Source organism: Scomber japonicus, chromosome 7 (assembly GCF_027409825.1).
Source record: "Scomber japonicus isolate fScoJap1 chromosome 7, fScoJap1.pri, whole genome shotgun sequence".
Classification (NCBI taxonomy): Eukaryota; Metazoa; Chordata; class Actinopteri; order Scombriformes; family Scombridae; genus Scomber; species Scomber japonicus.
In genome coordinates, this window is record NC_070584.1 from 36,323,183 (window position 1) to 36,337,201 (window position 14,019).

At 39.3% G+C, this 14,019-nt stretch overlaps 2 long non-coding RNA genes across 2 annotated transcripts; both read left to right on the forward strand.

The window, feature by feature from the left end:
* The first annotated feature begins 2,473 nt into the window (after window positions 1–2,473).
* On the forward strand, window positions 2,474–4,500 carry LOC128361651 (uncharacterized). Its single transcript, XR_008321599.1, has 3 exons — window positions 2,474–2,517; window positions 3,641–3,768; window positions 4,421–4,500. It is a non-coding gene; the product is annotated as an uncharacterized LOC128361651 (long non-coding RNA).
* Window positions 4,501–6,533: 2,033 nt separating this feature from the next.
* On the forward strand, window positions 6,534–9,466 carry LOC128361647 (uncharacterized). The gene is made up of 3 exons (XR_008321596.1): window positions 6,534–6,609; window positions 6,700–6,753; window positions 9,280–9,466. It is a non-coding gene; the product is annotated as an uncharacterized LOC128361647 (long non-coding RNA).
* The last annotated feature ends 4,553 nt before the right edge of the window (window positions 9,467–14,019 follow it).

Sequence of the window (14,019 nt, forward strand, 5' to 3'; positions counted from 1 at the left end):
CTTTAATTCTCCTTCAAATAACCAAGACATCATTGAGATCCCACTTCTCAAATATTGCTCAAATGGTTTTCTCAATTCAACCTCCTTTGTCTTACTGGTGTCTTGTCTCTTTTTAGCTCATCTCTTGCTCCTAAGGGACCCTTAGGAGAAGTAACTCAGAAACAAATGATCACAGAATGATATGAATATGAAAAGCTCAAATTTATCTCAAGAGATGAGATTGAACAACAGATGAGCAACACATTTTTCCTATGGGGATCTTCAACACATTTGATGACACATTTCCATCAAGAAGCGACACTAGTTCACGTTGGAGGAGTGTCAATAAGATGAGTGCTGTCTTTGTGAATACTACACTATTTATTGAATCAAACAAGTGAAGCCCCCCCCCTGCTGGCTCCACATCAGTCCTGTAGTATCAATAGAAACAGTCTATATTCAGCTGTAGACACACACACACACACACAGCTGTTCTCCTGTTGAAACATTTACAAAGTTCAAATTATAAAGTATTTAGGTTTTTACTGCTCTAACATGTAAACATGGGTCAACACAGCATTTAGAGTTAAACAGCAGAGCTCAGTGTGTGTGTGTGTGTGTGTGTGTGTGTAGAGGCCACACAGGCTCGTGCATGAGAACGTGCTCGCAGCGGGAAAAACAACCAACGTTGTTGTATTGATGGTTTCTCAGTGTTTAATTGTGTGCTGTTAGAACAAATAATCATGTTTCCTGTTGGTCTACTGCTAAATAAAGGCGACAAAATCTTTAAAAAGAAAAAAGAATCATCATGACGTTCATGTGAAGAGAAGCTGAACGTTACATTTACATTCATGAGATTTAACACATTTAACTGACAGATCACTGAGTTCATTGTGTTATAAAATAACTGATTAAAATGATTACTGCTTAACTTTGACTTCAATAAACATGAATTATAATCTTTCATAAATAACCTGAGGATCAAAGACCAGACTGAAGTCCAGATTGTGTTTAAGGATCTGCTTTTATAGTTTTATGAGTTAATGTTGAACTGAAACACAGTCAGACTGAACAGTGAGGATCAAACAGTATCAACTGTAATGTGAAGTGTTGATACCTTTAAATGTTGGTAACCTGCAGCACCTGATGAAGACACACACACAGGTTCATTATTATTCTGCAGTCTGACAGAAAAACTCATCAGGAAATCCAAAGTGTGTTTCTACATGTAGACTCTGATTTAAAGGCAGCCAGCTGTTATTCTGAGGATTTACTGCTGGATGAACTTTGTGGCATTGAGTCTTTAACAAAGAGCAGAAATCAGTGATGAAGTGATGAGAGTCTTGTTCTGTTCAGGAAGTCAACACAGTAACAAACACAGAGCAGCTTGTTTGTGATGAAGAGGAAACATTAGAGATCCTAATGAAGACAATTCAAAGCAAACAAAGGTCCACTTACTCAACTTCTTCCCATGAAGGTTTTCTCTGTGCAGCTCTCTGCTGTCTGGACCAGGTCTGTTTCATAAAGAGCTTCGTCAGGCTGCTGTCACACTGAGACACTGAACACCAATAAAAGCATAAAGCAGCTCAGAGCTCAAAGATCAGCTGCTTTAACCCTTACACACAATATCCCTCACATCTCTACACATGATAGAGCAGAGACAAAGAACTCCTCAGTTTTTACTTCCTGGAAACATTTTCTCTGTCAGAGCTGTGTGTGTGTGTGTGTGTGTGTGTGTGTGTGTGTATGTGTATGTGTGTGTGTGTGTGTGTCTGTGTGTGTGTGTGTGTGTGTGTGTGTGTGTGTGTGTGTGTGTATGTGTATGTGTGTGTGTGTGTGTGTCTGTGTGTGTGTGTGTGTGTGTGTGTGTGTGTCTGTGTGTGTGTGTGTGTGTGTGTGTGTGTGTGTGTGTGTGTGTCTGTGTGTGTGTGTGTGTGTTACAGTGTGTGTGTGTGTGTGTGTGTTACAGTGTGTGTGTGTTACAGTGTGTGTGTGTGTGTGTGTTACAGTGTGTGTGTCTGTGTCTGTGTCTGTGTGTGTGTTACAGTGTGTGAGTCTGTGTGTGTGTGTGTGTGTGTGTGTGTGTGTGTGTGTGTGTGTGTGTGTGTGTTGGTATAGCTGGTATAGACGGACCTTTGACCTGAATACGTACCGACACTATGAGGACATTTGGGATTAGGCGGACCATGCCAATGTCCTCATAATTCAAAGAGTGAATTTACATTTGTTAGTGTCTAAATAACAGATATTCTCATTTTCTTTGAAAGTCCTTCTTTACCACTTGACCTGACTTTCAGTGTATCCCAGTGTATAACACAGTGACCCCATCGGTCGTGCCTGAATTGCAGTTTTTTACACATTTTTGATACACCGGATTCAGATTTGGCGGGCTTCTTCGTGATTGGCTGGTTACAGGTGTGGGCGGACCCCTCCCCTACTCTGAGCTCCAAGCTCCGCCCACACCTCGGCTCTTTAATGTTTACATGTGTTTAATGGAGGACGCTGCTGCTGGGCCCCGCTGGAGGAACGAACAGACAGGTAAGCTCATATATTTTATTAATAACTTAGTGTGTCTGATTTAATTAAGGTAAAGTCAAGCTAGTTTTATCTGGTTATGTAAACGGGCCATTTTACACTGATTTAGATGCTTTATAGTCATTTGATTTTTTTTTTTTTTTTACGGCTACCAAGTGGTTGAGAGCTAGTTGCAGTTGTCTTCGCTCCGGAAAGACGTTTGTCTGTCAGAAAAGGTAATATTTGTGAGATATTACGGCGTGTTTTGTGTACTTTCTGCTACAGTTGCACGTCTGCTTGTTCTTTCGGGATGCACCGAGGCACCGCGCCCTCGTTAAGCCTTAATTAGAGGCACCTGTTGCGCCATGTTGACTTGTGCTTGACTCATGCTCAGGGTGGAGGAGTGTTAGTTACTCAGGTTCATATACAGTGAAGAAATAGGCGTCGCATGGACTGGACGTTTAACCATCTCTGTGTTTTGGGGCTGTGGCTGACGCTGCTGAGCGACGTGATATTATAAGTACCGTGATTAAATGGCAAACTCGGCTGCACCATTCCTCGACCTAGATCTCCCAGTTAAGATGTGAAGCTGCATCAGAGATCCCAGGTTGAAGGAGAGAAAAGTCAGTGAGATATGTTGGTGTATTTTTGTGTCCTTTCAGCCACAGTAATGGTGTGTATATGTATGTATACAAACAGAGTTAAAGGTACTATAGCCATGTCTTTGCTTCTTTTTAATGATTAACAAAGACAATGAAGCTTCCAGAAGGTTCATTTTAGCTGGATTAGTTGCAGAAACTTTTATCTTGTTGTCAAAACAACTTGTATCATTGAGGCACTGGGATACAGGATGAAGTTCATTCTGAATGTAGTTCAGCTCAGCAATACATAAGTAAATGTAATCCTTATACTGTTAATATGTTGTGCATATGCAGACTCCTGTTATATTCTGTATATTCTAAAAGGTGTGAGATTTGCACATCAAATTAACCTTTGAGTATGATAACTAATTGTATTAAGTGTTTAGTTTTAGAAGTGTTACAGTGGTGAGTACATCATCTGGCTTCTGTCCACATGATTCAAGAAGATCACCATGGTTATTCCTCAAATGAGCATCATAATCATGACTGTCTTTTCTTTAATACAGGTTTTTGGATTTTTCAAGAAACATGAAGAGAAGAAGACGTATCAATCCAAAGGATGATGCCAGATATTATGTCAGCACTGGAAAGGACAAACCAGGATTTGATGTAAAACACATTAGTGTTTTCAAAGGTTAGTGAGTGTAAAGCTCTGAATATTTAATCATGATTAAAGTGGAAATAAAGCAGCCAATCACATAAGAGTAATTCACTTAATGAAATTCCACTGCACCTAACAATTTGGAGTATGACAAATGTAAACATGTGTAAAGCAGAAGTTCGGTTATATGTTTTGTCACAGGGCTGCCATCTTGCATTATGATAAACTGTGATGTCGCTGGGTTGGTTTGCTCCCTTGGTAGAAACGGTGAAAGATAGCAAAAGATGGAGATGAAAAAACATAGTGAAAGATAGACATGAAGGACAGAGTCTGTGAATTATTGAGACAGTGACACACAAATGTGAAAAATAGTGAAAGAGAATAACATTGAAAAGACAAATGTGAGAAAATGGAGGCTACCTTTTCACTGCTTGTACCAAGGCAGCAAACCAACCCTGTGATATCACAGGTTATCATACTGCAAGATGGTGGTGCCTTCATGACAAAACATAAAACTGAACTTCTTTCAACTGAATCTTCTTTCTTTTATATATTTATATTGGGCATTTTAATGTACTTGTTATTTACTGTGGATATCCACCAAGTGAATTATGTTAAAACCTTTTAAACTTTAAACATGCCATCTTACTTACACGTTACGCATATTTGTGTATTTGTGAATTAGGTCGTGGGATCTTCACTACTGCCCCATTCGAAAAAGGGGACTTCCTACTAGAGTACCAAGGTGAACTCATTACCCATCAGGAATGTGAGAGGAGGCAGAGGATCTACCATGACAGCCTTAAGGACTTCATGTTCAAGTTCCGTTTTGATGGAAAACTCTGGTGGTGGGTATTGTCATTGTCAAATCAGAATTAAATGACACATTGATTATGGCGGAAGGTGTCTAAGTCAGACTAAATCACTAAATGCAGATTTATTTTTTTTAAGTATATTTTTTGGGCTTTTTGCCTTTTAATTAATTAATAGAATAGTTCAGAGAGACAGGAAGTTGTGAGGCAGAGAGAGGGGAAATGACATGCAGCAAAGAGCCACCAGATACAGGATTCAAACCAGGGCCGCCTGCAGTGAGGACTGCAGCCTCTGCTGTGGCTGGGACTGGGGCGCCTTCTCAACCCACTGAACTAAATGGTGCCCCTACTACATTAAATTCTATGGAAGCATGATCACACTGAGTGGAAAAGCTAACAATCAACTTCCACACAGAGTTAAACAACTATAGTAAGTGAGAACGAGCCAGGTGCTACTTTAATCAGTCAAACATTCATTATCATCTATAGACTGTAGTCATTTGTTACTGTTTGTCACATGACAGGTCAGAGGTCTAACCGTTACCCTGCACTCTAAAAAAGCACTGACATGACACCTTTCTGGTGGTGTTGCATAGGAAGCATCTTGTACTCGCAGTATTAACATTTTTTTTTATGCAGGATGACTCTGAGATGGCTGCAGGGACTCAGGACACTGAGATGGCTGCAGGGACTCAGGACACTGAGATGGTGAACAAGCCCCATGACACTGAGATGGCTGCAGGGACTCAGGACACTGAGATGGCTGCAGGGACTCAGGACACTGAGAGGGTGAACAAGCCCCCGGACACTGAGATGGCTGCAGGGACTCAGGACACTGAGATGGCTGCAGGGACTCAGGACACTGAGATGGCTGCAGGGTCAAGTCCGGATCCAAGGAATCCCAGCAGGGTTGGAAAGGTAAATGAAATCCTATGTTCTGCTTTATGATTTGTGTGGTAAAATATAAAGTAAACCAACATTATCAATTGGTGTAGTGTATGTGACCTGAACATATGGTTTATGTGGACAGTGGTTTACAGAGACCTTCTTGTCAAGTGCTTCTCTTAGTGTAAGTCAGTATCAGATCAGTGTGTGTGACCTGAACATGATTGATATAATTTATATGGGCAGTGGTATATATGACCAATAACTCATGTCAACTTCTTGCCCACAGTGTAAAGATCACCTTGTGCACACAACAGTAGCCACCCTGGATAAGTGCATTCAGTGTGTGGGACCTGTATCATCGTTGAAGTGGCTTGGCTATGAATGCAAAGGTGAGACAAGTGAATTAAGTGTATAACTATTAGAAGTAGATGTATACACAGATTTTAAAAGGGGCACATAGCTAAAATTAAAGCAGCCCAATTTAAATGTAAAAAATGTACATGTATAAAAGAGTCTTTTTGAATGGAAATGAGAAAACACAAAATGATGATGTCCTCAGTATGTTGAGCTTGTTTCATAGTACAGGCTGCTGGACTGACACTTCCTGACTACAGTTAGCTTCTGTCATGTCTTCACTCCGAGGCATTCTCCTTACTTGAAGCCCTGGTATTCTACTATTTGGTGCAGGCATATAATCATTTTAGATGTTGTAAATGTTAATCTTTGTTTTTATACTGATGGTTGCATCTGTTTACCACATTTATATTTAAAGTACTACAGTGATGATTGTACAGTTGAACATTTTTGGAACCATTGAACACAAAACATTATGACCTTTTAGAGAGAAGGGATTGCACTGCTTTGAGTGAAATGTACGTGTGCATTGGTTTTATGTGTAATTGACAACTGTATGTGTTGTATTCCAGTGTATGATTAACTCTTCTTCAAAGTAACACCTATGAAACATTATTTTTTTATTTAATGTGTGCTATTTGTGACTTTTACTAACACCATTTCCTAGATGAAATCGCAGTAAGTGACACTGAGACCAAGGACAGTGAGAGTGATTCTGATGCCACTGGCACAGCATTCCCAGAGTGTGAAACTAGTGAGGCTGTGGACGCTGCAACAGGCTCTACAGCCACGGAGCAGGTCCATCATGCTGCAGATTTTGGTAAGTTATTTCCCTTTACAGTTGTTTGTTTGTTGATAGAATTTATTTTTCCATTTAAAAAAATCTTTTGGTAAATTGTGTGTTTTGCAGAAGCAGTGTCTTCAGTGACCTCCACCGTGAATGAGACTGTCCCTCTCTCTGAAGGTAAGTTTGATTGTAACGCATCTTTACACTTAAAATGATGCAGTTACAGAATATTGTATGATGTGAATATATAGGGGTGCCCCAGCAGTTAGTTACAGTTTTTCAAAATTGCTTAGACACATTTCTTGAATCCTTCCACTCTTTTCTCAACACTGTAAACACAAAACCTAATTTTCAAACTACATTCATTAAACCTCTGATCCTTCTACTGAGCATTCATTAAACCTCTGATCCTTCTACTGAGCATTCATTAAACCTCTGATCCTTCTACTGAGCATTCATTAAACCTCTGATCCTTCTACTGAGCATTCATTAAACCTCTGATCCTTCTACTGAGCATTCATTAAACCTCTGATCCTTCTACTGAGCATTCATTAAACCTCTGATCCTTCTACCGAGCATTCATTAAACCTCTGATCCTTCTACTGAGCATTCATTAAACCTCTGATCCTTCTACTGAGCATTCATTAAACCTCTGATCCTTCTACCGAGCATTCATTAAACCTCTGATCCTTCTACTGAGCATTCATTAAACCTCTGATCCTTCTACTGAGCATTCATTAAACCTCTGATCCTTCTACTGAGCATTCATTAAACATCAGAAAATGGAAAACAGTGTTCAGGACATGTAGCTCCAGAAAAAAATGGTTATTGTTTATAATACATTAAATACATTTTGTGTTTTTTCAAAAAAAATATTCACACCTTAGTAACACAGTTGAGATATTACATACTGTAAGTACTGCAAGCATTACAGTATTGACTGTCTGCTGATTCAGTACTTGCATACCGTAAAAATCCAGTACTGCAAAAGGCCAAAGTACAAACACAAAATCTAATTGAAAAGCACATTATATTATGCTGTAAATGTAACTGTGATTCATTCAGCCTCAGCATCACATCTTTGTGCTGGGTCAGGACGTTGCCTACATCACAGGTAACGGAGGAAAAACCCTCTGGTGTGTCTGATCCAGCCTTGGCAAGACTCTACACCTGTCACCACCGGCCAATCCCATGGCCTGCAGGAGATTCTCCCTTTTTATAGGGTTTCAGTGATGTACCTTCCACCGCCATGCAGAGAAAAACTCTTCTGTTGGGGTGAGGAAAGGGGAGTACAGTATGATGGAAAGCAAACATTCATGAACCACTCTGGTATCACCCTTCAACTCACCCATGCCTCCTGTGCACTCTGAACTGATTTATATTGGTTTTATCACATCATGAGCAACAAGTGTGTAATCTATGATATCTGTGCTGTAATTGTGTTTATAGTTTTTCTGTATTGCTAAAACACTAAACTCCATTCTCTGAACCAAATGCAATTATTGAATCAATCACTCTTTTGGCAAAACCATGAACCCTTTTCACCTGGTTAGACACAATCTGTAGATCTCATTTACTGTTTTTCTAAACACATTCTCACTCACTAAAACACATGTTGCACTGTGTTGCACTTGTGATGCATAATGGTAGCCACAGGTGGAGGAAGTTACAGCACAGATATCATAGCTTACACACGACGACTCAAAACTCTTCACACTTGTTGCTCATGATGTGATGAAACCAATATAAGCCAGTTCAGAGTGCACAGATAGCAGGTTGATACAAGAGTGGTTCAACATCAACCAGCAATTCATAAATGTTTGCCTTCCACCATACTCCCCTTTCCTCAGCATGGCTTGAAGGTATATGACCAAACACCCTATAGAAGGGAGAATCTCCTTCCCTCAGCATGGCTTGAAGGTATATGACCAAACACCCTATAGAAGGGAGAATCTCCTTCCCTCAGCATGGCTTGAAGGTATATGACCAAACACCCTATAGAAGGGAGAATCTCCTTTCCTCAGCATGGCTTGAAGGTATATGACCAAACACCCTATAGAAGGGAGAATCTCCTTTCCTCAGCATGGCTTGAAGGTATATGACCAAACACCCTATAGAAGGGAGAATCTCCTTTCCTCAGCATGGCTTGAAGGTATATGACCAAACACCCTATAGAAGGGAGAATCTCCTTTCCTCAGCATGGCTTGAAGGTATATGACCAAACACCCTATAGAAGGGAGAATCTCCTTTCCTCAGCATGGCTTGAAGGTATATGACCAAACACCCTATAGAAGGGAGAATCTCCTTTCCTCAGCATGGCTTGAAGGTATATGACCAAACACCCTATAGAAGGGAGAATCTCCTTTCCTCAGCATGGCTTGAAGGTATATGACCAAACACCCTATAGAAGGGAGAATCTCCTTTCCGTGGCTGGATCAGACACACCAGAGGGTTTTTCCCTGCTGTCTGTGATGTAGATGAAGTCCTCTGTCCTGACCCAGCACAAAGACGTGATGCTTAGGCCGAATTAATCACATGTCGACTTTGATGTTGCAGTTACATTTACAGTGTAATGTGCTTTTAGATGTTTGTCTTTGTTCTTTGGCCTTATGCATGTGCTGAATGAAAGTTTTGATTGAGCCAACCGCCAACACATTGTTTTGTATGTGTGATATTTTTTCTTTTACTTTGCATATCTTCTAGGACAAGATGCTGGTCAAGAACATGAGTCCAGAAGAGAAGAACGTGTGCTCTAAGGCTGAGGTTGCTGCAGTAATGCGGCATTTCAGAGATCACATTTGTAAAGAGTCATTGCAAGCTGGTAGAAGGCCCTGCATTAGCACAAAGAACAGTAAAAATATACGGGACTTTGTCAGAAACAGAGAATAACTGGAAAAAGACAGGAACAGAAGCTATAAATCCACAGGGTTCAATTGTGTATGTGGTTGTTTGGTTAAGTTGATGCCCATATATATTTTGTAATGCCACCTGTTCAACATGGGTAGTTACAAGTTAGAACATTTTAGCAGTAAAGCTAATGTGAGTTGTGTGACAGGCTGCCGTCTGACCGTTAGTTGCCTGTGGGTTTATCGCTTTTTTCTGCATTTCTTGCAGTGACAATCATGTGACGTTTGTTTTAGTTTGTTTTATTGTATTTATGTTCTAGATTAAGTGCGCTTGCATTTTGTTATGCAATTATTTTGACATTATCATGTTTATTTAGATTTTTTTAAATATATATAATAAGCAGTATTTCATTTAAAAGCACTTTATTGATATTAAAATGACTGTTCTGTTAATGCTGTGTGCTGTCAGGTTTGTGTATTTATGTTAATGAGGACTCATTTAAAATGTGACATCATTGCCCTTTAAAGTCCTGATAATGTTTTTTGTGTCCTCATAAGTCACAAAAGAGAATTGTCTGCATAAACCACAACACTATCAGGGTGATGTGTATCTGAACTCTGACTCCCAAAGCTCTAGGACCTCAGGAAAGGGTAGCCCATCTAAACCACCACCGGGCGGGTTTGGAGAAAATGGCCCTCTAAACCATATAGACCCGTGTGTGTGTGTGTGTGTGTGTGTGTGTGTGTGTGTGTGTGTGTGTGTGTGTGTGTGTGTGTATACAGTATAAGACAAACAACATCCATAAGTCCATGTAGAAATAAAAAAAAAAATAGTAAACTCAGTTACATTTTGACTCTCATTATTTATCCTAAAGATCAGTTTAATAAAGTTTGTACAGCAGCAGTTCCCACTTCCCTCTGAGTAATGAGTAAATGCTTTGGTATGAAACACAACCTGAGTCATTGTGACGTAACATCAACAAGCTCCGCCCCTTACCTGGCTCACCTGAGACAAACCAGGAAACAGTTTATTGTTCCTTCTCTCTAAAGAGACACACAGACTGAGAAACAGACACAGATCAGATTCACCTTCAGACCGACTACTGTGAGTAAAACTGTCTTTCTTACTGATGCTTTTTTTGGTTATTATTTAAACTGAAAACAAACTTTAGTTTATTTCACTTGGAAAACTGAACTGAACTGAATTATGTTTGAAAGGGAAAATCACAAATAGATATTTCAGTTGGGGTATTTTTGTTTTTTTGTGGACTGTTCTTCAGACTCTTTGGGATTTCAGAGATTATAAGAATGTGATCAAATATGATGTTTGTGTTTATGTTGATTCAGTGTGAATGCAGTAAGTTAAGTATTGTTGCTTCAGTCTGCATCCTTTGTAAACTGACTAAACTACTGACAGAGTACAGAGACCTGACTGGCTCCTAAAAAACACAAAAAGTCAAACTGTCACAAGCTGAAGCAGCAAAAGTATGGAAGTATTTCTGTGCCATTTGTAAAAAAATTCAACGTCAAACAATTCAGTGTAAAAGCCAATAAATCCGGTTAATGTGCAACACAACACACTGAATGGATGAGTGGATGAGTGGATGAGTGGATGCCTCCACACACACACACACACACACACACACACACACACACACTGAGCTCTGCTGTTTAACTCTAAATGCTGTGTTGACCCATGTTTACATGTTAGAGCAGTAAAAACCTAAATACTTTATAATTTGAACTTTGTAAATGTTTCAACAGGAGAACAGCTGTGAGTGTGTGTGTGTGTCTACAGCTGAATATAGACTGTTTCTATTGATACTACAGGACTGATGTGGAGCCAGCAGGGGGGGGGGGGCTTCACTTCTTTGATTCAATAAATAGTGTAGTATTCACAAAGACAGCACTCATCTTATTGACACTCCTCCAACATGAACTAGTGTCGCTTCTTGATGGAAATGTGTCATCAAATGTGTTGAAGATCCCCATAGGAAAAATGTGTTGCTCATCTGTTGTTCAATCTCATCTCTTGAGATAAATTTGAGCTTTTCATATTCATATCATTCTGTGATCATTTGTTTCTGAGTTACTTCTCCTAAGGGTCCCTTAGGAGCAAGAGATGAGCTAAAAAGAGACAAGACACCAGTAAGACAAAGGAGGTTGAATTGAGAAAACCATTTGAGCAATATTTGAGAAGTGGGATCTCAATGATGTCTTGGTTATTTGAAGGAGAATTAAAGAGAATAACATGAGATGAATCTGAGACTTTTATGAGACAAATCTGAGAAGTATGAGCCTTAAAAGAGATCTCATCATTGTGTGTCCAATGTTTGAGACTCACTCATTTACTTTGAAACTCTTTATGAGTTTTTTGGAAGGATCCATCTGCTTTTATAACTTATAGTACATTCACTACAGTACTGTACTGAAGTACAATCTGCAGTACTTGTACTTCCTTTTCCTGTTACTTTATACTTCCTCTCCACTACATTACAGAGGAGATATTTGACTTTTTACTCCACTACATTTTTCCACAGCTAAGATTCAGATTTGAAATGTTGAAAGAAATGATCCGTCTATAAAATATGATAAAGTGTGAAGTTAGCCTCAGACATCAGTGTCTTCAGTATAACATCACAGCATCAATAAAAACACATCCATCAATCAAATGATCATCATTATAAAAGTGAGCATATAGAGTAACACTCACTGTTATTGATGAAACTACATAAAACAGTTAAAAGTAGCTCCAACATAAAGCTCTACATGTTAAAGCATCACACTCAGTTACTGTTGATACTTCATGTACATTTACTTCCAATAATACTTGTGTACATGATGGATGCAGGACTTTTACTAGTAATAGAGTATGTTTACAGGAAGCTATTTGTACTTTAACTGAAGTCAATGATGTGAATCCTTCCAAATGCTTCTAGAAGTCATGTGAGAACTGTGGGAAGTCCTTCATGCTGCTTTTACACGTCAAAGTACAAACTGTAATCTTTGGTCTTTGTTTGCATGTTCCAGGTCTAGATGCTGTTATCAAGAGTTATTAAACAGTGTAAACATCTGAATTACAAGCTTTCAGTAGAAAATGACTCAAATGCAACAACAACAATTTTATAGTAAAACACTTGAATGAATGAGCTGGAAGAATATGAGTATAACAGCCTCTATGTTACATATAAATAATGACTTTAATTAGAGTCCTTTACAGGAAACTTACAGACCCATTAAAAGTGAATATTAGGTGTTAATTAAATAATGTTGATCATGGGGAAATGATAAATGTTGTATTGAAGGCTTGAGGTGAAATAAATTCCATCACAGTTGTTTCATCTCAAATAATCTGCTGCTGTTTGTTGCATAAAGTCATTTTGTGCAGAGACTCTGTAGTCGCTCTCAGTCCTTCTGCCTGTCAGTGAATGTAAATCCTCCTCCATGCATCATGTGTGCTGCTCTTCACTTCACTGCAGCTTCATGGCGCCATCTAGTGGACTGATAGTAGAAGTACAGCAGCTGATGGCAGCTTTCTCTGCCTCACACTGCTGTCTGGCTGCATTCACACTGATATATAACAGAGAATAACAGCCAATCACAGGAGGAGCAGCTGATATTTAGGATGTGACAGGAGAAATGATGTAAAGGATGATCTGTGTTTCCTCTCCAGATGAAGGTAGAAAGTGTGTGTGACTGATGTGGATGTGACTTCAGCAGCATGGATCAGAGTGAGGACAGAGAGGAGGGAGTCCCTCCCTCTAAAAGCTCTCTGTGTGGGGAGCATGACGGCTGGACTGTAGTTCGGAGGTGAGATGAGGATCTCTAACTGTCCATCACTGTTCTCCACTCACATCACTCCACCATCATTATTCACACTCAAAGCTCTGTGTGTGTTGTGTAGAAGAAGCCCACCGCTGGAAAGACCAGACTTTTCTGGATCTAAACCTGGACCTGGACCTGGACCTGGACCTGGACCCAGCTGTGTGTCTATGAAGAGTGATCAGTCAAAGGATGACTTCATTGATTTTAAAGAACAACGTCCGGCTGCAACAAGGTAAACTGTCACTAAATATTAAATGTAACTGACTCAGTTTGTTTTTATTGAAGGTTTTTATCAAACTTTTCAGATTTGATCATAATTTAGAAAAACTGCTGCAAAATCAAACATTTTACTGCAATAATCCAGAATCTGTCCTGGAGGGAAGTGTTGGTGATTGAACCTGAACTCAGCTGTGAGTCCTTCAGAGCGACCGCTCCAAATATTATTATTGATTTTAAACAACAACGTTCATCTGATTAAAAGTAAATAGTTCTCAGTATTAAAATCAGGTTATTGGACAATATGAGTTCAAACCTCAATCAGGATAAATAGTTCTCAGTTGAATTATTTGACATTTGGATCATTTATTGATATTTCTGATCCATAATGATCCATAATGTTGGTAATTACATCATTTCAGTTTGTTGCTGTTTTTATTAAAACTATAATTTCTATTGATTGATGATCATTTTCTAGTGATGATGGACAGAGCAGATCAGTGTGAATGTTAGAGTGGGTACGAGGGCCGGGGCCCCTCATCACAGTTTACAAGAA